General features: G+C 41.5%; 1 long non-coding RNA gene across 1 annotated transcript; it reads left to right on the top strand.

The window, feature by feature from the left end:
- The first annotated feature begins 6,816 nt into the window (after window positions 1-6,816).
- Window positions 6,817-21,634, top strand: LOC133258976 (uncharacterized). Its single transcript, XR_009740220.1, has 5 exons — window positions 6,817-6,993; window positions 8,141-8,260; window positions 9,590-9,649; window positions 13,292-13,454; window positions 16,164-21,634. It is a non-coding gene; the product is annotated as an uncharacterized LOC133258976 (long non-coding RNA).
- Window positions 21,635-24,280: the final 2,646 nt, after the last annotated feature.

The following is a 24,280-nucleotide window of genomic DNA, read 5'->3' as shown; positions in this document are numbered from 1 at the left end:
TTAAACACACTCAAGCTTTCTTTGGTTCTGTGCTGCTTTCCCCACTTCAGCTTCCGCTCTCAACTTTCTTGGAATCATACTGAGAATAAATTGAGCGGCAGCTGCTTCCATTCCTTTTAGCTGGGAAAGAGGGGGACTCCTGCTCTGGATTCAGAGCTAAGGAATGAATGACTTAGCTCTTAAGTCTTATCTCTGGAGACACTGCATTCCATCTTCCTTCAACTTGGGATTTGTGAAAGGGAGCCTGAGACATCTCTTAGTGTTTAATTTGGACCTGGTGGGTGATTATCTCCAGAAGAGACCAGCTTTGGTATTCTGTGAAGTTGACCATCCATAAAAAGAAAATGTTCTCGGGCTTCCCTGGTAAAGAATCAGCCTGCCAGTGCAGGAGAAACAGGTTTGATCCCTGGTCTGGGAATATCCCAGCATGCCATGGAGCAACTAAGCCTATGCACCACAAGTACTGAGCCTCTGCTCCACAAGAGAAGCCACCACAATGAAAAGCCTGCACACCACAACTAGAGAGGAGCCCCTGTTTGCCGCAGCTAGAGGAAAGCCCACACAGCAACAGAGACCCAGCATAGCCAAGAATAATACATAGATGAGTAAACTTTGAAAAGAGAAAGCATTCTTATTATGAACCTTAATTTGGAGAAAGATAGTATTAGGGAAAAGGATATGACCCCGAAATTTGAACAAAGGATAATTTCACAAGGACCCTTCTGCCTCTGCAGAAAGTCACCACTTGGAGGAAACCAGTTTGGACAGTTTCTTGAGGAGTTTGTCAAGTGATCCACCTGAATCCCCAGAAGAATCAGCATGGAGCTGGAAGACAATGATCTACCCTAATGGAAGATTTGATAAACATATTGAGTCTAGGGTAAATTTGTTCAGAAAATGTCAAAGGTATTCTAGGAGCTATGGATAAAAGTGTGCCATGGTAATGATAAGTCATTTCAGTTGTGTCCAACCCTTTGTGACCCTGTGGACTGTAGCCTGCCAGGCTCCTCTGTCCATGGGGATTCTCCAGGCAGGAATACTGGAGTGGGTTGCCATGCCCTCCTCCAGGAGATCTTCCTGATCCAGGGATCAAACCCACATCTCTTATGTCTCCAGCATTGGCAATCGGATTCTGTACCACTAGCGCTCCCTGGGAAGCTCCATGGGTAAAAGAGGTATATGCAAAAACACCTATTTTATTGTACAGCACAGGGAATATACCATTATTTTATAGTAATTCTAAATGAACTATAATCTATAAAAATTTTGAGTCACTATGTTGGACACCTGAAAAAGAGCCAACTCATTGGAAAAGACCTTGATGCTGGGAAAGACTGAGGGCAGGAGGACGTGGGGTCAACAGAGGATGAGATCATTGGATGGTATCACCAACTCCATGGACATGAGTTTGAGCAAACTCTGGGAGATAGTGAAGGACAAGGAAGCCTGACGTGCTGCAGTCCACGGGATCACAAAGAGTCAGACATGACTTAGCAACTGAACAATAACACCTGAAAATAATATTATAAATCAACTATACCTCAATAAAAATAACACTACTACTAATAGAAAGTGTAGTAGTAGTAGTTTTTTAAGTTGTTTTTTTTTTTCGGCCATGCCATGTGGCACATAGGAGCTTAGTTCCCTGACCCAGGATTGAACTTGTGCCCCCTACACTGGAAGGGGAAATCTTAACCTCTGGACCACCAGAGAAGTCCCCTAAACAGGTATTTTAAATCCATAGCTTGGACAAGGGAAAAGGAGTTGTTTTTTTTTTTTTTTCCCCTCTCAATCCAAATTTAGCCATGCAATTGGAGGAGAAAAGGGATAATCAAACATTAGAAAATTTTTATTGCCACATGAGAACTCTAAACCCTGAAGCAAAAATTGGCCCTGCCCTTGGGGAGTAAGTAAACCTCGATTACTGTTGATAAGATTGATAGCTACTCTTCCAAACCATGAGGGGAGTGGTGAAAGGAGAATGCAAAATTTGCCCTGAATTAGAAAAGGAACAATGTTCACACATGCTTAGTCATATTAAGCACATTTTAAAATCTTTGGTAAGGGAGGTAGGTGTGATGTCTCTATTTAAAGAAAGAGATGGGGACTTCCCTGGTTGTTCAGTGGTTCAGACTCTGCACTCCCAGTGCAGGGGGCCTGGGTTCAAACCCTGGTCAGGCAACTAGATCCTGTGTGCCACAGCTAAGACCTGGAGCAGCCAAATAAATAAATACATTTTTTTTTTAAAGAAAGAGACTATACATGAACCTAACACAGATTAACACTTACTGTGAATTTATGGCATGTGTCCGGGCATGGTGCCCAGCATTTTGTTTCAATTATTTAATTTGATTCTTACAACAAATCCCTTGAGATGAGTAATATCCTCTTGATTTCACAGAAATGACAGATGAACCTCAGAAGGCAAATAAATGACTTACCAGACTCATTGGGCGGGGTATGGTTTGACTTACAGTGTCCTGACCCCCAGCGCCTTAATTTTTGTCATCATACACAGAGACAAGAGGTGAAATTATAGCCAAATTCCGAACAGTAAAAGAATTGTTTATGTTTATGGATGTCCTGATGAATACAGCATTCCAAGAAGAGTTAACACGTGTGTAGATGGCCAATTTGTGAACTAGAACATATCAAAATGCCCATTTAGTAATACAGCCATATAAAATAAAACAAGTAAAAATTTTAATCTGTAATGATGCAGTAAATGTCTAGAGCAAATCATTTTTCTTGAGCATCAATTATTATTAGATCATAAAAAATGAACTGAGCATGAAAGTGTTTCTTTTTTTTTAAAGGTAAAGGGTTATAAAGATACAATATTGCTAACATGTTTTGGTTTTGGCTTCTGAAATCCTTGTTTGTTGTTGTTTAATCATTAAGTTGTGTCTGACTATTTGCAACTCCGTTGACTGTAGCCTGCCAGGCTCCTCTGTCCATGGGATTCCCCAGGCAAGGATACTGGAGTGGGTTGCCATTTCCTTTTCCACAGGATCTTCCTGAGCCAGGGATCAAACCCATGCCTTCTGCATTGGGAGGTGGATTTTTTACCACTGGGCCACCAGGGAAGCCCTCTGAAATCTTTAGGCACCATATTTTTAAAAAGTCATCCCTGGGACTTCTCTAGTGGCACAGTGGATAAGAATCTGCCTGCCAATGCAGGGGACATGGGTTCAGTCCCTTAGGAAGATTCTACATGCAATGGTAACCCCTGTACCACAACTTTTGAGTCTGTGCTCCAGAGCCCGAGAGCCACAGCTACTGAGCCTGTGTGCTCCAGTTACTGAAGCTCGAGCACCTAGAGCCTGTGCTCTGCAATAAGAGAAGCCAGTGCAGTGAGAAGCCCGTGCACCACAAATGGACGGTAACCCCCGCTCTCCACAACTAGAGAAAGCATCCGAAGACCCACTGCAACAACAGCAGCAACAAAGTCATCCCTGGCCACAGCGAGACTCTAACTGTAGCATAAGCATCAGATCAGATAATGAATGGTAGCATTTTCAGTGTTGTTTTCACATCGGTACAGGTGTGAAACTTATGGTGTGTTTGTAAGATCTGAGGATAGAATTAGGGTGAAAGGAAAGATCAGTTCCACAGATACATTTTGGATTTGGTGAGTTCAGCTGTATTAGCAAAATGAGTACAGCCCAAATGGATGTAAAACCTTGCCTGAAATTAAAGGGATATTGACTAGACAGAGTCATCCATACAGAGCACTGTTTTAATGATTCTCTTCCACCAGTGGAAAAACAGCAGCAAAGCGTCCAACAGACCATACGCTTTGACGAGAAATCCTCCCCTGAGTGATAAACCTGAGAATTAATCTGTGAATCCAAAGGGAAGAAATGAAGATGAAACTTTGGTCATATTTATAAATTTGATTATTACAGTTCTACAATTGGACATAGCACAGTAGCCTTCGGATCTGAAAATCTAGCAACGAAGGCACATTGCTTTAGAGTAAACTGCCTTGTCTCTCAGTCTCCTAGTTTGAGCAAAGCAAATTACGCACCTGCCTCTCAGTACTCTCTTCTTCAACCCACACTTCTCAAACAGATTATTTATGGTTTTATTTCACCATTAACATACACACACACACAAATGAAGCGAGGGATTTATTTTAGACTGTATACTGTCAGATTTCTTTGAGCTATAAAAGGCTGAGAATAAATGCCAATTAAAAGAAAGTTCTAATTGTTAGTGAGGGGGAAATGTAATATAATTTGCCTCTAGTACTTCTTGCTGATTTAATATAGTCACTGGCACAAATATTTCAAATATTCTCCAGGAAATCATACCCTGATGGCACAGGAAAACACTGACAATCAAGAATTTCTTCTTTCTTGACTATACTGCAGATTCAACATTTCAATTTAAAGTAAATATTTCATGAAATGAAAATCTAATTTTTTTCTCAGTGGTTAGAACAGTGGTCTAACGAGGCGAAATTGACCATATTTGGCTGTGCTGTGAGTCAGATGTGTGTGCTGCCTGCTTCTATTTTATCCCTCAACTCAGGCATTTCAACTCTGCAGTGTTTGTTTTTAGCCCCAGATAGTGATGCTCGAGACCGGTTATTTCTTTAAAGTTTTATTTGCTTGTATGTTCTAAGTAGACCCAAACTGATATTTCCTTTCTTTCTTCCTCCCCTTCTTTCTTCCCTCCTTCCTTCTCTCCCTCTCCCTCCCTCCCTCTCTTTTAACCTTTCTTTTCTTATCCTGCGTGTTACTAGGCAGAGTCAGCAAACAAAAGAACTAAAGCCCTACATTTAGGATTCAGCATTCATTCAGAGAGCAGATGCTTTATCTCCAGTTTACACATAAAACACACACACACAAGTGCACACCCTACACCTGAATTGCCCCGGACACAAATAAAATGTACTCTGATGATAAAAAGAGAATCTGTAATATTTAAATAATCATATCAATAGGTTATATTTGTACACTTATGCAACATGCAAAATAATGAAAAATAAATTAATCTTTCTACTAGTCATATTAGAACTTGATGAAGATTTGCTCAAAAATCAAATAAATGTGGTATTGTAAATTGGAAGATAAGCTTTTCTTTCTAAATAGACTACAAATGCCATGCATTATTTCACAGAGTCTTCTCTTTGCTTTAAAATTAAATAAAGGAGAGGTATTGATATTACATCTTGCCAGTTTCACAATGAAGATTGAGTAGGTCAAACCTCTGAAGTACGTGGGCTTCCTGGTGGCTCAGATGGTAAAGAATCTGCCTGCAATGCAGGAGACCCGGGTTTGATCCCTGGGTTGAGAAGATCCCCTGGGAAAGGGAATGGCTACCTAGTCCAGTATTCTTGCCTGGAGAATTTGGTTGACAGAGGAGCCTGGTGGGCTACAGTCCATGGGGTCATAAAAAGTCGGACACAGCTGAGCAACTAAAACACACTGTGGCATTTTGCATATATCATCTTGTTTAGCCCTTGTAACAATCCTATAAAATGGGCAGTGTTATTTACAATTTACAGATGAGACCACTGAGCCTCAGAGAGGGTAAGGAGCTTATCCAAGATCACACAGCGAGTGGAAGAGCCAGAATCAGGACATAGGCAGCACTCATTTCGACTTATGCCAAACTTAGAGAATTCTGGTATCTAGAGAATTCCAGCCACCAACTAAAAAGCCTAGAAATAAGGGTCATATTCTGCATGCCATTTTGAAAAATGTTTATTAGTTTTCCTGTGATAAAGTTATGCATATATTTGCATGCACACACACATCTAGACATTAGAGAAAAGAAAAGAGAGAAAAAAAGATTACCCATAATTCCACAATCCAAACACAATAAACATTTTGGTATATTTCCTTATATGCTTTTATCTATAATTTAGGGGATTGTTTTAAGAATAACTTTTACATGTTGCCTAATTACGAAGTAATTAGGAATAGTGAATATTCATTATGGAAAATTTAAAAAATATTAAAATGTATATAAAAGAACTTTTAAAGTCCTCATAATCTCAGAATATAAAGATGGCTGTTAACCCTTTTGTATCTTATCCTAGTCAAGGCTGACAGCAGAAATTTTGAGACTGAAGCTGAAATTCTGTGTATCACACTACTGGTAGTTCACAGTCCACAGGGTCTTTTTTAAAGTTGCTGGTTTGACTTTTACTTGATTTGCTGATGTTTCGTCAAAGAATTGCAAATAGGACTTTTAGGCAGATGACTGGAAGGCTCTTGTTGCTCTAAAAAGGACCAGCTACTTGGGTTTCTCCTAAATGACAAAAATTACACCCATCCCCCTGCCCCAAGTACCTTAACGCAGCAGTCCCCAGCCCTTTTGGTTCCAGGGACTGGTTTTGTGGAAAACAATTTTTCAACAGACAGGGGTGAGGTGATGACTCACGTGCATGACATTTATTTTGCACTTTATTTCTATCATTATGGTGTCAGCTCCACCTCAGATCATCAGGCATTAGATTCCAGAGGCTGGGGACCCCTGCCTTGAAAAAAGAAAAACGATATTGTTCGAATCTGCCCTTGTAACTCCACAGAATGGCTTATTTTATTTTATTTTTTTCAAATGTAACTTGTTTTAAGTAGTTTTCACTGGCAGGAAAAACTCCTAGTTTACTAATTGGATCATGCACTTCTAACCATAAGGAAAAACTTCTGGTCAGGAGATGGCAACTGAGACTGAATTGCCAGATTAAATAAATAACGAAGGGCTGCAGAAAATCGGATTAAATTGTAATCACACTAAAAAAAAGTTTCTCTCCAAGCCAAAAAACAAGAAAACCGTTGCTTGAGAACATGTCATGTGACCTGACCTGCCAAGGGAACTTAAAAAGACTTAAGAACTTAAAGAGGGTTCTGAGTGAAACAGCAAGAGGTGCCCCCACATTCCAGCTGCTACAATGTTATCCCCAAGTTTCCACCTCTCCTTGAGCTTAGTGAGGACCAGTGGCAAGGAAACCAAATAATCAACTGAAAGTCTTTAAAGGTAGGTTCTTGAGGTTTTTATAACCCTTTCCGTGTTCCATAGAGTATCAAAGAGTGAAAAAGAATTAAATAATTATCGTACATGTTTTTGTTTTCCCAAAACTCTCTTTACTTACCTTTTGCAGAGTCACACCTTCTTTTTCCCTTGTGATTTCATTCAGATAGAATCGAGACCTCTTGCATGGCTCCAAACTTCAATTCTTCCTTCTATTTCTCAGCTAAGAAAGAAATTTTCAAAAATGCCATGTCTACTTTGTAATTCTGAACATAGTGACTTCATTATGTACATCATGGAGAGGATGTGGAGAAAGTGGAATTCTCACGCAAATTAGTACAACTTTGGGAGACTGTTTGGCAGTATTAACTAAAGCTGAACATTCACAGACTCCATGACCCAGGCATTCTAGGAGTATATAGCATACAACCCATAGATATAATGGAGTGTTAGTCACTCACTTGTGTCCGACTTTATGTGACTCCATGGACTGTAGCCTGCTAGGCTCCATGGACTTCTCCAGGCAAAGGTACTGGAGTGGGTGCTGCTGCTGCTAAGTCGCTTCGGTCGGGTCCAACTCTTAGTGACCTCATGGACTGCAGCCTACAAGGCTCCTCCATCCATGGGATTTTCCAGGCAAGAGTACTGGAGTGAGCCATTCCCTTTTCCAGGGGATCTTCCCAACTCAAGGACTGAACCTGGATCTCCTGCATTGCAGGCAGACTCTTTACTGTCTGAGCCACTAGGGAAGCCCCATAGACATATATATACACGTGCACTAAAAGATGTGTACAGCATGTTTACCACCCCATGTTGGAAACAGCCCAAGTGTGATCAGCTATAGAATGCATAATTAAATTGTACATCAATCATAGTGTACCACATTTCACAAGGCCACGTAACAAACAAGCTGTAGCATGAACAAATCTTACAATGTCATGTGGAGTGAAAGAAGCCAGGTCTAAAAGAATACACACTATGTGACTTCACTTACGCGAAGCTCAGAAATGGGTCAAAGAAATTCATACCATGACGAGTCAGGATAATAGTTATTACATAGTTATTACATCTGGGGAGATGGGTGATCTATATGTGAGTGTGTGTGTGTGTGTATATGTCTGACTCTGCAACCCTATGGACTTTGGCCCACCAGGCTCCTCTGTCCATGGGATTCTCCAGACAAGAATACTGGAGCAGGTTGCCATGCCCTCCTCCAGGGGATCTTCCCAACCCAGGGATGAAACCAGTTCTCCTATGTCTCCTGCATTGGCAGGTAGGCTCTTTACCACTAGTGCCACCTGGAAAGCCTAAATATATATATATTTTATATATTATATATATATTTTATATATTATATATATATATATATATAATGGAATATATATGGACTACTATTCAACCACAAAAAAGAATGAAATCTTGCTATTTGTGACAACGTAGCTGGACAACTTCAAAGGCATATGCTAAGTGATGTAAGTCAGAGAAAGACAAATACCATATGATCTATCTCCTATGTGGAACGTGAAAAACAAAAAATACTAAACCCATAGATATAGGCTGACAGTTCAGGGGGTGGAAGAAGAAGCGGTAAACTGTTTTGTTTTCTTTTTTTCAGTTTAGTAAACTTGAATGTAAATAGGGTTTTTTAAAGCAGAACATATTATTATCCTATTCACAAAGTCCTTTGTAGCCAGAAATAGGTTTGGGGTCCCAGGTGATGGAGAATTCACCAGCCCTGTGAATGCAGACCATGTGGCAGACTTCTTTCTCTCTCTGCCTCTGGTTTTCATTGTCTCTATGTATCTCTGTCACTCTCTCTCTATCCCTCTCTGTCTCTCTCTCTGAACTGTCCAACATGCCAACAAGTTAAGCTCAAGGACACTGTGACCTCAAACAACTCACTGATTATTTTCCGAGTCCTTTTTTCTTGTTTGATGATGGAGGGAGTTAGACAAGATGGAAGATTTTGGACCCTCACTGCTCTAATTCTAGGCTTCTCTTCCTCCGTGAGGCTTCTCTAACCTTTTGATTTCACAGTAGTCTTGTCTCTCTTTCTTTCTCTGTGTGTGCGTGTCTTGCAGAAATTCTAGTCCTACTGAACATTGTGGCCCATCAGCATTGCTTTTTGGAGGTAGCATGTTTATGAAATTAAAGCATCATGAAATAACTGGCGTAAAATATTAAAAAAGACAATAAAGAATCATTTGGATAACCTCTACTTGAGGTAATTAAAGATAAGGCTTCTAATGATAGAGATCCTGAGAGTTAATAAAGAAAATGACATAGGAAGACTGGATACTAAAAATTTGTCTGCTTGGCTTCTGAATTATTCAACTGTACTTAATCATGCTTTTTAATTTAAGGAGCAGGAAATGTTTATTTTGAAAGATGTGTTGCTAGACTGAAGATGGATAGGCTCTTATATCCTTTGGATAATACCCACTTTCTTATATTATCGTTTTTTCAAATATTTCTTTGCTCATGAAGAACCAGTTTCATCTGTGGTTTGTTATTTGGATACTAGTTATCTCATGGCCTGGACCCTCCGTGCTTTTTCATCAGGTACATACTACTCAGACAGTCCATTGTGTTTCCTCAACAGCCAGATCCAGGATCAGTGCAGAATGGAATCTTCCAAGGAGCAGCCACCCTGAGGCACCAGGTAGGCTGAGAGCAGAGAGGGGTGTGGTTTGAGAAAGCACACAGGGTGGAAGGAAGGTCCACGAGGTCCAGGTTCAAATGGACTGCAGGCTCCTGGCTGGCCAGCCGGCCTCCAGCCTTCACCCCACATGCAAACCTCTATCAGGATGCCTCCTGTGACAGTGGGTCAGTGAGGTCCTGGGGAGCATTCCTCGTGTTGCTGAGGAAGCCAGAGAAATAGAATTTTCAAGCCATGCATTTAGAAAAGTGTAAATGTCAACATATTTAGTTTCTGACTCTCAGCCTTCAAGAAGCATCATCACCTTTGAATACTGGAGTGAGTAGCCATTCCCTTCTCCAGGGGATCTTCCTGATCCAGAGACCAGGTCTCTGCATTGCAGGCAGATTCGTTACTGTCTGAGCCACCAGGGAAACCCCTTCTTTACTTTCAATAGTGGCTAAATCCTGATATCAAAGTCTTCCCAGGACATTGAAAATTCCTGCTCATATAGGACTTTTTACCGCACTTTTTACATTTTACACTTCTCTGTTTCATTTTCCTACCTTATAAGGATGAGTTCATTTCAATAAAGCATGTGAAAGTTCCCCAGTAAGCACTCATCACATTCCCAAACCTTTCTAATAGCGCATCTCCTATATTACGAGGAGAGAAAGGGTGGTGTGTGCAAAGCTTATGGATTTCAGAGAAATAAAATTCCAGATGCATGCCTAAGCTTCATCATTGGCAAGCCAGTGGATAAGGGGAGTCCCACCACCTCTCTGGAGCTCAATTTCCCCAGCTCTAAAATGCAGTGATGGACCAGGTAATGTGCCTTTCAGTTAAAAGCATCTGTAAGCTACAAAATAACCTCATTCTGACAAATAGCTATACTTTCTCATTGTTGGTGGTCAGTGTTAAGTCTCTGTCCTTCACCATCTCCAGGAGCTTGCTCAAATTCATATCCATTGAAGTGATGATGCCATCCAATCATCTCATCCTCTGCCACCCCCTTCTCCTCCTGCCCTCAATCTTTCCCGGCATCAGGGTCTTTTCCAACGAGTTTCAGCTCTTCACATCAGGTGGCCAAAGTACTGGAGTTTCATGTCAGTCCTTCCAATGAATATTCAGGATAGATTTCCTTTAGAGTTGACTGGTTTGATCTCCAGGCTGTTCAAGAGACTCTCAACAGTCTTCTCCAACACCGCAGTTCAAAAACATCAATTCTTTGGTGCTCAGCCTTCTTTATGGTCCAACTCTCACATCTATACATGACCACTGGAAAAACCATAGCCTTGACTAGACGGACCTTTGTTGGCAAAGTGATGTTTCTGGTTTTTAGTACACTGTCTAGATTTCTCATAGCTTTTCTTCCAAGGAGCAAGTATCTGTTTCTTTCCTGGCTGCAGTCACCATCTACAGTGATTTTGGAGCCCAAGAAAATAAAGTCTGTCACTGTTTTTCTTTTTTTTTTTTCTGGATGATTAACTGTGATTTGTATTCGGCTGAGATTGACAAGACTCAGAGTTCCCTTTTCAACATACTAGGATTTCTTGCATCAGATGAAGCCCTCAGAAAAAAAGATGTTTTTGTCTCCAGTGACAGGTATCTGGTATACTTAAGTCTTCCATTTCATTATTCACCTTCATGTTTTCACTCAAACACATGTGGTTTTCAAACACAGGAAAGAAAACATGGTAACCTGTGGTTATAATTTCCACTAGAAAATAGAAAAAGTGTAGCTCAGAGTGTTTGCGAGGAGTTCCTTTAACAGTGAAAACCTGTGTTAGAAGAGTTTTTTTCTCGAGAAGAGCACTGTTACTCATTGCACATTTAGAAGCTGTTGGAAAATGGGGCCTGATGACATCTGTTGCCATGAGAATAGTGTTGTAGACACAGAATGGCAGAGGTGTTAGTGTCCTGGGCGTTTCCCATCCTCCAGTATGTTTTTAAGCGGCCACTTTTTAAATTCAAATTCTGGGAAGTTGGGAGAAAATATCTTTCTAGGGGGCCCTTCCCATTTCCCAAGTAGCTCTGAGTGTTTCTTATCAGAGCCCATCTTGAAGCAAGTTGGTCTGCTCACAACAGCTCTTCCTCGATCTAGCGTTTTATCTTCATGGTTGTTTTCAACAAGGGTTCCACCTTCCACTGTGATCAGCTGAGTCTCATCTGAAATGAACGAACTCTTCAGTAAATGTGTAAAGAACATCAGCTAAGTTTATGATGTGAGCCCATGTCTGAATTTCAGTGTATCAGAAGGAAATGCAAGCAGTAAACAACCAAAAAAACAAAATAAGAAAACCACAAACAAGCAGACAAAAACACCCTCTGGATTTTCTGAAATGGAACCATCGAAAACTATTAGAGATACAAGTAAGCCTTGTGCAGATTCTGTTTTCATAGGACACTTTCATAAGACACTGCCATTTTGACCTTGGAAATCCGCTTTTCAGATGTTTGGAGGACTAGCAGTGAGGGGAAACCACTCTTGACTAAATCTCATGCATTGTTTTAAGAAGCCATCTGCTAAAGCTGCCATGGGGTCACAAAGAGTCGGACATGACTGAGCGACTGAACTGAACTGAACTGAAAGCTGCCAGAGAAAGATGCATAAATGGAGGAAGAGGTACATGATAATTGAAATGTTTTTCTTCTGGTTGCCTTACCCATCACAATCAAAGAAGAATATGGTATGTGCGGCTCTGTAGCGTGTCAAGAGGAACAGACAGAAGTGATTTTCACATGCGCATTCAGCCTCAGAGGGAACAGAGACACAGAACAAGAAAGCAGAGTGGGCTGTTCCACCTCTGCCAGGCTCTTATCTGCCACAGAGCGAGATGGTATCAACAAGTATGTGTTTAGACAGGAGCACAGACGTGTGTGATGAGACCTGCGTCTGTGTCAATGCAGGGCTGCCAGGGGCCCCTGCAGCCTGTCCTTGCATGATGGCTGGAAGGACCCCCTTGCTGCCCACATCACATATGCTGCTCCTTCAGCCCAGCCTTCCAGGGGCACCTTTCTCTGACATCTGCCCCAGCCCTGCTCTCCAGGCCCCTCTCTGAGTCATCCTCACCACTCAGCCTGGCCACACGGGCCTCAGCGCGTTCCCTCCCATACCAGACAACCCTCAGCTCTGGATGTCTGCACAAACTTCCTTCGGGTTTTGGTCTCATCATCACTTTCTCAATGAGCATTTCCCTGATGGCCCTGTTTAAAATCACAGCCATAAGAGCACCCTCCCCATCCATCCACCCACACTATTGCTGCGTGTCCCTCTGCCCTTCACCTCTCCCTAGTCCCCTTCTCAGTTTCATCTTTCTGGAACATAAACCCCAAGCCAGGAAGGATTATTTTTTCTGTTTTGTGTTCTATCGTATCTCCAACAACGTGGCACATGGAAGTCATTCAAGCAAGATTTGTTATATAGATGAATTAATTAAAGGTAGCTAATCACAATACATTGTGAAATATGAAATATTTTCACATATATTTATGTGAAAGAATGGAATGGCTGTAGATTTAATGAGTCCTTTCCTATCATAAGAAGCAGTTAATCCATTTACAAATAAGGACAAAGAGCAAATGCTTTATTTTTTATATATGTATTTCCTATCCCCACCACTTTATTGAGGTGGAGTTGACAATTAAAAATTGTGTATATTTAAGGTATATACATGAACCATGAGATGGTTGGACGATACCACTGACTCAATGGACATCAGTTTGAGCAAGCTCCAGGAGATGGTGATGGACAGGGAAGCCTGGTGTGCTGCAGTCCATGGGGTCGCGAAGAGTCGGATGTGACTGAGCGACTGAGCTGAACTGAAAGGTATACTATATGATGGCTTGATATATATATACAATAGCCTATTGGTTTTTTATTTTTCTGGCTGTGCTGGGTCTTCGATGAGGCACAAGGGCTTCTCTAGCTGTGGTACCTGGGCTTAATTACCCCATAGCATATGGGATCTTAGTTCCCAGACCAGGGATGGAATCTGTGTTCCCTGCATTGGAAGGCAGATTCTTAACCATTGGACCACCAGGGAAGTTCCTACAATATCATGTTGTTAATGATCATCACATTGTTGTACACTAGATCTGAAAACACTAAATTGAATTAGTCCTTTCTCATCATAGGAAGTATTTAATATGTTTACAGATAAAAACAAAGAGCATATATTTTAAATGGAATGCTTTCCCTCCAGAAAATTGGAATCCAATCACCTCCATAAAAACCAGTAATAAGTCAATGTTGGGATGTGAGGGGAAGAAGGATGGTAAAAGATGGTGGAATGATACGTGGATTGAAGATCCTACATTGGCAAGGTTTGCAAGGTTGGTTGGAGCAAGAATACTGGAAGGAGTGATCTAGAAAGTCAGACATTGATGGTCAAGAACTGGAAGGCTTGAAGTTATTTGTAATGACAAGGTCAAGAGGAGGGCCATGGGATGAGTTAGTTTAAAGGATGAGAAAATAGGAGGAGAAAGCCAAGGAACTGAGAGCACAGTAGAAGGATCTCTTACATGGATGCAGAACAAAGGCAGAAATATTGTTAGAGAAATGAAAGCAAGAGAGGACCTAAAAGACCCAAGGGGTTTGGGACAGTGTCGCAGAGACAACGATGGATAAAGGCACGAAGGAGGGGAAATTGGGTCAGGGTAATATCTGCTGGCATAAAATTCAAACAGAGGGAGTTTTGGGGAGGCAGAAGAGAAGGTTGTTTGGAAAACAACGTGCGGAATAAGTAGAGTATCTACCAGCCCCAAGACCCCATGGCATGAAGGGTATCAAAGAGGAAAAAGCAACGACTGCTTGAGAAGACTTCCAGTGAGGCGGGTCCTCAGAAGACATCCAAGGAAGTGAAAAACACGTGTGCAGAAATGGTCAAGGAGTGAAGGGAACTTTCTCTTGATTGACTGGAGTTCCAGTGGACCCAGTTAGGGAAGGCTTGGAGTGGGAGAGGTTTAAAAATAATCTTGGATGGTACAGATGAACTTCTTTGCAGAGTTGAAACAGAAACACAGATGTAACGAACAAACATTAAGAGTACCCAAAGGGAAAGAGTGGGTGGCATGGATTGGGAGATAGGAATTGACATATGTACACTATTGATACTATGTATGAAATAGATAACTAATGAGCACAGACTGTATAGCATAGGGAACTCTACTCAGTGCTCTGGGTGACCTAAATGGGAGATGAATCCAAGGAAGAGAGGATATGTGTATACCGTGTGGCTGATTCACTTTGCCGTATAGCAGAAATTAACACTGTAAGGTAACTAGACTCCCATTAAAAATAATAATAATCTGGGAAAGAGAAATACATGCCAGTGTATAACTCAAGCCCACACGTGGGGCTTATGCGTTCAATGTAGGCACTGAATGACAGGACGAAGGTGATTGTCTTGTAGATTTTGCTTCCTCACCTGGATGAATGATGGTGCCCCTGACTGTGATGGGAATGAAATTCAGAGCTCTATTTTGGTCACATTTGGTCCCATTCATTGGAGAAGCCTTAGATATACACTTGTAATGGTCAAGTGGGCAGTTGGATAGATTTATTCTTACATGTCAAGGCAAGGTTTAAGAATATAAACTTACTCTGGGAAATATTATTGCCGAGACTGTTGGGATTAGTGTCATCAGCTGGTTACTTCATCCTCTTACCAGAAGGAAAGGTTCTTGGGAAATGCAGTCCAGGTCAGCTATGAGTGAGTGGAGGTGAGAGTAAATTTAGTACGGAGATAGATAAGTAACCACAGCTTAAGAAATTCCCAAACCTCAGAGAACTGCCAGTAGTTTTCATAAGTTTGATGCCAAATCAATGAGTTTTTACTCATTTAGTAAAGTGACATGAGTCTATTTGTAGCCTCAATTCCACTTAATGTGAATATTCAATTATAGAATTTTGCCCCAGACCTCACAGGGGAGGGGGCATATGTAGCTTTCCTAAAATTAAAAAGAAAGAAAATCTGGATTCTAAAGTATCTGTCTAAAAAGTTTTGGGAAAGAATTCATAAAACTGTACCACAGGGATGTCCGTGGTAGCCCACTGGTTAAGATTTTGCCTTCCAACGCAGAGGGTGCACATTCAGTTCCTGGTCAGGGAACTGAGATCCCACATGCCTCATGGTCAAAAAGCCAAAACATAAAATGGAAGCAATATTGTAACAAATTCAATAAAAGACTAAAAATGGTCCCCTTATGAAACAAAACAACAAAAAACTGTACCACAATCATGGCCAATGCTATACCCATTGTTTATATAAGTATATGCCTCTCTAGAGAACTAAAAACCTTCTATTGTTACTGTATGCACTCTCTCCCTAAGACGGGATGTTGACTACTCATTGGCTCTGTCTTTACCCCTTAAAATCCTCCATAATTTTTTTTCTAGAATCAACACAACTCACCATTTATCTGTTCTAGCCAGGGTGACCATATTTCATATCATTTGGCACAGGGTTAAAAAACACTAGTTAGAGCTAATTTAAGTAGAACAGACATTTATTGAAGATTTTTTTTTTCTTTTTAGCTCATGTATGTTCTAGGAAGGCTCTGGAATCAAGCATGGAGACCATGTAGCCAGGAAGAATGTACACATTATCCTTTAGGACTGGAGACCCTGGTACACAAACCCACTGCTTACCCTGCACCCAGGAATCTGCTGAGGGAATCTTAAGGTGCCCTGATAAATATTACTGCCTTCTCTCATCTGAGTTCTGAACAAATAAGACAAATAAGTGGTGAGAAATGGAATGCTGCCTCCCATATCAGTAAACAAAGGATGTGACACTCATTGGCAATTGCAGCCACCACCAAAGGTGAGCCCTGAGCAAACTCAGGAAGGAAACAAAGAATACGTGTCATCTAGCAGCCACCAAGATCGCCAGGAGAAATATCAATAACCCCAGATACACAGATGACACCACCTTTATGGCAGAAAGCAAAGAGGGACTAAAGAGGCTCTTGATGAAGGTGAAAAGAGAAGAGTGAAGAAGTTGGCTTAAAACTCAATATTCAAAAAACTAAGATCATGGTGCCTGGTCCCATCACTTCATGGCAAATAGATGGGGAAACAAAGGAAACAGTGACAGACTTTATTTTCTTGGGCTCCAAAATCACTGTAGACGGTGATTGCAGCCATGAAATTAAAAGATGCTTGCTCCTTGGAAGAAAAGCTTTGACAAATCTAGACAGTGTATTAAAAAGCAGAGACATTACTTTGCCTACAAAGGTCTGTCTAATCCAAGCTATGGTTTTCCCAGTAATCGTGTATGGATATGAGATGTGGACCATAAAAAAAGGCTGAGTGTCAAAGAATTGATGCTTGAACTGTGGTGTCAGAGAAGACTCTTGAGAGTCCCTTGGACTGCAAGGAGATCTAACCAGTCAATCCTAAAGGAAATCAGTCCTGAATATTCATTGGAGGGGCTGGTGCTGAGGCTGAAGCTACAATACTTTGGCCACCTGATGTGAAGAACTGACTCATTAGAAAAGACCCTGATGCTGGGAAAGATTGAAGGCGGGAGGAGAAGGGGATGACAGAGGATGAGATGGTTGGATGGCATCACCGACTCAATGGGCATGAGTTTGAGGAAGCTCTGGGAGATGGTGAAGGACAGGGAAGCCTGGTGTGCTACAGTCCACGGGGTTGCAAAGAGTCAGAAGTGACTGACTCAAACAACCAAGCAGGCATCAGACTGCAGCCATGCCCTAAGATGAGCCCTGAGGAAACCCAGAAGGTGAAAACCCAGGATACCAGCCCCAAAGAGCTGAGGAGTATATCAAAGCAATGATTTCAGTGAGCCCAGACTTTTGCGTCTTCCCATACATAAAAAAGTGCTAAATTCCTTCACTTGGGGTATCTGGTTTTCTTTAACTCACAAAATACTTTGGATGTTCACACTACCTGCCCTTTGTTGCAAACTTCTGTATCACCTCACTCCTCCACTCTGAACCCCCACCTCCTCAGAGCAGTTCTCCCAAGGGTTACTTGAGATGCTCTCTCTCCTGCTTGAAGGCCTAAAAATTCCCACCAAATAAAACATAACTCTCAACTTTTAGGTTGTGACTATTTTTAAAGTCATAACAGTGAAGGGGCAGAGCACCTGGAAGGATGAGTATTAACCGCACTTGGGAGGAAATGCAAGGAGTGGAAATTGCGTCCCCACCTACCAAGCATACGCATGTGGAACTGGTGCTACCGGCTGTCCGCAGAACAGATTCTGCAAGGCGATTTCTTCTGTTCTCTTTCTTGCAGATCTAAGAGCCCTGCAAGAGTGTCTGATGCATAGCTTTGATAGGGACAGAGTAAAGGGACCAAGTAGATGATTAAATAGTTAATCCCACTAGGGGCTTGTAAGTAGAAAAATATGGGAGACCCCTGTAAGTTAATGATTACTTGAGAAAGCAGGTTTGCTTAACCACAAAACCAAGCAGGCTTGCTTAGCAACAAAATCATGCAACAGAAATGAGAGACAGGCCCCCCAGACAATAAAACAATGGTGGCATGAGACCCACATCCTGCCCAGTGAGATAGTTACTGTTCTCAGGCATGCTCTCTGCACACATTAGAAAACAATGATTTGTCAACCTAGCTCTACCACGTGGGAACAAGAAAACTCACCTACTCAACCTGGAGGAGGAACTGATGTTGGAAGCATGATGTCTATTCAAGAAAAAGAACTTCTTCTCCCCCTCCCCACTTTCCCTTTGATTATAAAACTGTAACCCACGAAGTTTCCAGGCACAGCAGTTCTCACCTTCCCCTTGAAAACTTCACAAGTGTCCTATTCTAATACATCACTTCACCTCTCACTGAATTCTTTTCTGCATTGAGACCCAAGGAACTGTAGTACCAGAGCTCTTCAGAGCCCCCCAAATGACACCCAGATGATTTCAGATTCTTATCCTCTAGATGCTGTCGAGTTTGGAAAAGCTCATTATTGGTTTCTAAGTGTCTAGCTCTTTACTGGAATGGCCCGTCTGAACACCTGTAGGCATCTCAAAACTAACACCTACCTAGACCTCAGTACCCTCCTAGTCTCGCCTCCAAGTCTGACTCTCCTCCAGTACATCTGTCTTGATTAGTCGGTTCACCACCCATCCAGCCCTCCAAGCTGGACATTCCAGAGTGCTTTTCAGTTCCCCTGTTTCTTTTCTCTGCTTTGCTTCTTCTATTCCAGGGATCGAGTTCTGTGGGTTGTGCCTCTGGTCATCTTTCACACATATGCCTACTTTTCTCTTCCTCTGTGCTGCTCTGGCTCAGTCTCTTCATCCTTAGACCAGACAATAGCAAAAACTTCCCTGCTTTTTAGAAAAGCAGAGACATATCTTTGCCAACAAGGTTCATATAGTCAAATCTATGGGTTTTCCAGTAGTCATGTATGGATGTGAGAGTTGGCCCATAAAGAAGACTGAGTGCTGAAGAATTGATGATTTTGAGCTGTGCTGTTGGGAAAAAAGCTCTTGAGAGTCCCCTGGACAGCAAGAAGATCTAACCAGTCAGTACTAAAGGAAATCAACCTTGAATATTCATTGGAAGGACTGATGCTGAAGCTCCAAACTTTGGCCACCTGATGCAAAGAGCTGACTCATTGGAAACAACCCTGATGCTGTGAAAGATTGAGGGCAGGAGGAGAAGGGGGCAACAGAGGATGAGATAGTCAGATGGCATCACTGAGTCAATAGACATGAGTTTAGCAAACTCGGAGAGACAGTGAAGGACAGGCAAGCCTCGCATGCTGCAGTCCATGGGGTCCCAAAGAGTCAAACATGACTGAGTGAACAACAACCCAACTTTTTGACACTTGACTTATTGGTCTAAAAATACATGTGATCATATCTCAGATAAAGCCTCTGGAAATTCCTTCAGCAGTTAGCAGCCTTCACAATCCAACTCTCACTTCCCTTCCAACCATACCACGTGTTATTTTTCTCTATAATGAACTTTAACTAAAATCACCAATACTTACAGACTATATATTGTGGAGATGAGCATAGTCCCTGATATTCTAGTGGAAGGAGCTAGAAAGAAGTAGGTTGCTAGTATGGACCTTAAAAATAATTACAACCTAAAAGTTGGGCATTATGTTTTATTTGGTGGAAACTTCAAGTCCAGGAGGCAGTCTCTCAAGTAACTGAAAGAAATCCTCCAAGGAGGCGAGGGGGGAGCCAGGTTATACAGAAGTTTTGCAACAAAGGGCAGATAGTCTGAACATCAAAAGACTTTTGTTGATTAAAACCAGATATCCCAAGTTAAGGAATTTAGCGCTTTTCTAAGTACAGGAAGATGCAAGAGTCTGGGCTTCCAGAAATCATTCCTTTACTATGCACCTCAGCTATCTGGGGCTGTGTTTTCATATCCTGAGTTTCCTCAGGGCTCACCTTAGGCGTGCCTAGAGTCTTATGGCTGCTAGGTGGCAGGTACTCTATCCTTCCTGAGTCCCCTCAGGGCTCACCGGCTCACTGTCTGTAGGGGCTGCAAGTGCTGACGACTGTGATGCGTTTGTTTACTGATACGGCCGGAAATATTCCATTTCTCACTAGGGTGTCAATGTACCACACATATGCACCTTAAACAACAGAAATGTGTCTGTCACCGTTGTGGCGACAAAGTCCAAACTCCTGGTGTCAGCAGGGCTGGTTTCTCTCCTTGGCTGGTAGGTGGCCGCTTTATCCCTGTGCCTTCACATGGTCTGTGCAGAGCGATCTCTTCTCACAAGGACTCCAGTCCTATGGGATTAGAGCCCACCTTGCTAACTTCATTTGACTTAATCATCTCTGTCTCCAAGTGCAATTACATTCTGAGACCCTGGAGAGCTAGGACTTCAACATATGAATTATGGGGAGGGGAGACACGATGAAGTCTATAACATGAGATACATTACTGTTCTATAATGTGCTCCCTGATAGCTCAGATGGTAAAGAATCTGCCTGCAATGCAGGAGATTTGGGTTCGATCCCTGGGTCAGGAAGAGCCCATGGAGAAGGAAATGGCAAGCCATCCCAGTATTCTTGCCTGGGAAATCCCATGGACAGAGGAGCCTGGCGGGCTGCAGTCCATGGGGTTGCAAAGAGCCGACATAACTGAGTGACTAACACTCTAATTATCCCACTCTAATGTGCCTCTGGCAGGCAGAGTGAGTAGAAATCCTTCCAAGGGGAGATGATGCCATGAATAAGATCTGGGAGAAGAAGTAGGCTTCCTCCAAGGGGAGAAATAAACGCAACTCATTCTACGAAGAGGCAATAGCACAAACAAAGACAAGAAGCTGGGAAAGTTGACAATCTGCTTGGGAGACGTGGAGACATCCTCTTTGAATGGAGTAGCGATGGGTGGTAGAAAGCAGGAGACATTCAGACCCAGGTGGTAACAGCAGCAGTCACAATACTTGGCCTGACATTTGGGGAAGAAACTGCAAACTCAGTGGGGCACCCTGAGAGATTGATTGCATCAGCACCCAAAGTCCTTTCTGCATAAAGGAGCTCTCTTTAGAGTCATTTACTTTGCTCACTTGGTTGTTAAATTACTTCTTGGCTCCTGCTGATGGGTTTGCAGAGAAATTCACAGATGTTGCTGATATTTTTCAACTTAGCCATGTTGGTTTTGAACAGTGACTGCTTTTGGTCTTTGTGAAGAAAATACCTGCTTGCACAGCATCCTTGGGAGGAGACACTGTAAGGTCAAAATCTTTTTGTTGGATGCCTCGAGCCACTGATTGAAATCACATTTTGCTATGTACCTTTGCCCTCCTTTCTAACTGATGGACACATGTCAAGTATCAGTAAATGTGGTAGTATTTCTTCCATTTCCAGACTAAAACAGCTCGAACCTAAGGCTATCATTTTTCTAATGTGCTTTCTTGTTGTCTTTTTTAATCTGAAAAAAAAAGTCACACCTGATAATGTCACTCTGAAGTATTTTTCCAATTGCACAGAGCTTTTTACTCAATAGAAATATAATCATAATACTGTCAAAATAAACAGGCACATTAATCAGTATTATGGTTTTTGCTAATTTTTGGAATCTTTATCAATTGTATTATCTCTGCCTAAGGAACTTTCCAGGTGGGTCAGTGGTAAAGAATCCACCTGCCAATACAGGAGACACTGGTTCAATCCCTGGGTTGTGTAGCTCCCCTGAAGGAGAAATGGCAGCTCACTCCAGTATTCTTACCTGGGAAACCCCACGAACAGGGGAGACTGGGGTGCTATGGTCCATGGGGTTGCAAAAGAGTTGGACAGAACTTTGGGACTAAACAACACCAAGGAAACCTAAATATTGAAATGCTTTTCTCAAAGATTAGTTGTAGAAAATGTTAGGCTGAGTTACTGGTGTAATAAAATCATGATAATCATTTACTAAAAGCTTAAATAACTGAATCTTGAAGAATGGGAAGAGATAAAGGTTGTTGTTTGTTTCAAAATGCTTGAAAGAATTTTTAAATCAGTGAAAAACTAGAAAGCAGATATTCCAAGTGATTTGCGTGGAATCACAAGAAACAAATAGCCTTCTGTTTATCTTCTTTTCAAATAAGAGGGGAGCAATGGAACCAAATCCATGGTGACTGACTTGGCCACCCCAAACGTACAATAAGTTAGAATTTATGTATCCTACAGAAATATTTAAGCATTTAATAGAGCTACTGAAATTCTAGCCAAGGTACCTTTTACAGGCAGCTGCTGCTGCTAAGTCGCTTCAGTCGTGTCCGACTCTGTGCGACCCCAAAGACGGCAGCCCACCAGGCTCCCCCGTCCCTGGGATTCTCCAGGCAAGAACACTGGAGTGGGTTGCCATTTCCTTCTCCAATGCCTGAAAGTGAAAAGTGAAAATGAAGTCGCTCAGTTGTGTCCGACTCCTAGCGACCGCATGGACTACAGCCCACCAGGCTCCTCCATCCATGGGATTTTCCAGGCAAGAGTGCTGGAGTGGGGTGCCATCACCTTCTCCACCTAGAGATTGTCATACTAAGTAAGTCAGAGCCTACCACTATTGCTGAATTATAGCTAGATTACCTAAGGCCCTATCACACAGTATGAAACTTTCAGTATTTTTTGGATAATATGGAAAGTGAAACTTTAAAACTTTTAAAAGCTTTAATTGGTCACTTACTATAGTCATTGTATAACCATAATTCTTACAATAGACTATGAGCTGGATATTATTTCTCCCTTTTTATCATTACATAAAGAGAAATTCGGAGAAGGCAATGGCGCCCCACTCCAGTACTCCTGCCTGGAAAATCCCATGGATGGAAGAACCTGGTGGGCTGCTGTCTATGAGGTTGTACAGAGTTGGACACAACTGAAGTGACTTAGCAGCTTAGCAGCAAAGAGAAATTAAGAGCCAGAAAATGTGTACAGTTTGCCAAAATCCCAAGGTTAGCAAATGACTTTGGATCCAGCTTTGAGATCAAGCTTGTGTTCTGAAAACCTTCCAGGGTACAAAGAATACTTGTTGAGTGAATTAATTTTTTAGTAGAATTTAGCTGTTGTTCAGTCACTCGGTTGTGTGACTCTTTGCGACCCCATGGACTGCAGCACGCCAGGTCTCCCAGTCTTTCACCAGCCCCTGGAGCTTGCTCAGACTCATGTCCATCGAGTCGGTGATGCCATCCAACCATCTTGTCCTCTGTCATCGTTTTCTCCTCCCGCCTCAATCTTTCCCAGCATCAGGGAAAGATTTTCTAATAAGTCAGCTCTTTGCATCAGGTGGCAAAATTATTGGAACTTCAGTTTCAGCATCAGACTCTCTAATGAATTCTCAGGATTGATTTCCTTTGGGATTGACTGGTTAGATCTCCTTGCAGTCCAAGGGACTCTCAACAGTCTTTTCCGACACCGCAGTCCAAATGCATCAATTCTTTGGCGTTCAGTCTTGTTCATGGTCCAACTCTCACATCCATAGATAACTACTGGAAAAACCATAGCTTTGATAAGACAGACTTTTGTTGGAAAAGTAATGTCTCTGCTTTTTAATATGCTGTCATAGCTTGTCATAGCTTTTCTTCCAAGGAGCAAACATCTTTTAATTTTGTGGCTGTAGTCACCATCTGCAGTGATTTTGGAGCCCAAGAAAATAGTCTGTCACTGTTTCCATTGTTCTATTTGCCATGAAGTGATGGGACAAGATGCCATGATCTTAGTTTTTTGAATTTAGTAGAATGTAAAATAAAATGAAATAATAATAAAATAAAATAAAAATAATAAAATGAAATAATAATAAAATAAATAAATAAAATAAAAATAAAAAAATAATAAAATAAATAAAAATAAGTTTTTTGAATTTAGTAGAATGTAAAATGAAATAAAATAAAATAATAAAATAAAATAAATAAAATAAATAAAATAAAATAAGGCAGCTTAGTCCATTCTCTTAATGTGAATTTTAAAGCCCTTTTCCTGCTCCATCCTGCCTAATTGTTTTTATCATTTAAAGTCTTGAATATACATATATACAATGGAATATTACTCAGCCATAGAAAGAATGGATTTGAGTCAGTTCTGGTGAGGTGGACAAACCTAGAGCTTGTTATGCAAAGTGAAGTAAGTCAGAAAGACAAATATTGTATATTAATGCATATATTTGGAATCTAGAAAAAAGGCATTGATGAACCAGTTTGCAGGGAAGGAATGGAGACTAAGATA

Source organism: Bos javanicus, chromosome 13, assembly GCF_032452875.1.
Source record: "Bos javanicus breed banteng chromosome 13, ARS-OSU_banteng_1.0, whole genome shotgun sequence".
NCBI classification, from domain to species: Eukaryota; Metazoa; Chordata; class Mammalia; order Artiodactyla; family Bovidae; genus Bos; species Bos javanicus.
This window is presented reverse-complemented; position numbering and strand designations above follow the sequence as displayed.